Below are 635 nucleotides of genomic sequence, written 5' to 3' on the forward strand. Positions count from 1 at the left end.
GTGCTGCAAAAGGCAGGGACAGATGCCATGATGGGTGGATGGCGATGCCCATGGCAGGAGAGATGGGATGATTGTGCTACATATTTCTTTTTCTTTTTGCTACACATTTATTTTTGTGTTGCTACCTCCGTTCTGCAATGTTGCTACAAAAGTATAAGTTCTTTGCTACGAGGTCTCCGTTGATTTCTCCGATGAGGTCTCGGTTCTGTGCATTTGCAACACAGCAATATTGTTTGCTTCAAATTTTCTGTTGTTTTGCTACAATTGCACAATATATTTGCTACGAGGTCTCCGTCGAGATCTCCGGTGAGGGTCTCCGGCGAGGTATCCGTGAGGTTCTCCGACTATGGCTTCACCTATGTCGGGTTTGCTACAATTTATTTGCGGTTTTGCTACGTCTGCGTAATATGTTTGCTACGTGGTCTCCGACGAGATCTCCGGCGAGCCCAGCCTTTTTTTATTTTTTTCTGAACGAACCGTTTTTTGCTTCAGTCATTTGCTGCCGGGGTGATTTTTTGCTACCGGGAGATGTTTTTTTGCTACATGCAAATTTAACCGTCAAAATGGTTGATCTGACGGCTGGGACCCGGGGGCTGGGGAATCAGATCCCCCGGGGGACGCCCCAGCAGTTTCCA

The sequence above is a fragment of the Lolium rigidum genome, chromosome 4, assembly GCF_022539505.1.
Source record: "Lolium rigidum isolate FL_2022 chromosome 4, APGP_CSIRO_Lrig_0.1, whole genome shotgun sequence".
Classification (NCBI taxonomy): Eukaryota; Viridiplantae; Streptophyta; class Magnoliopsida; order Poales; family Poaceae; genus Lolium; species Lolium rigidum.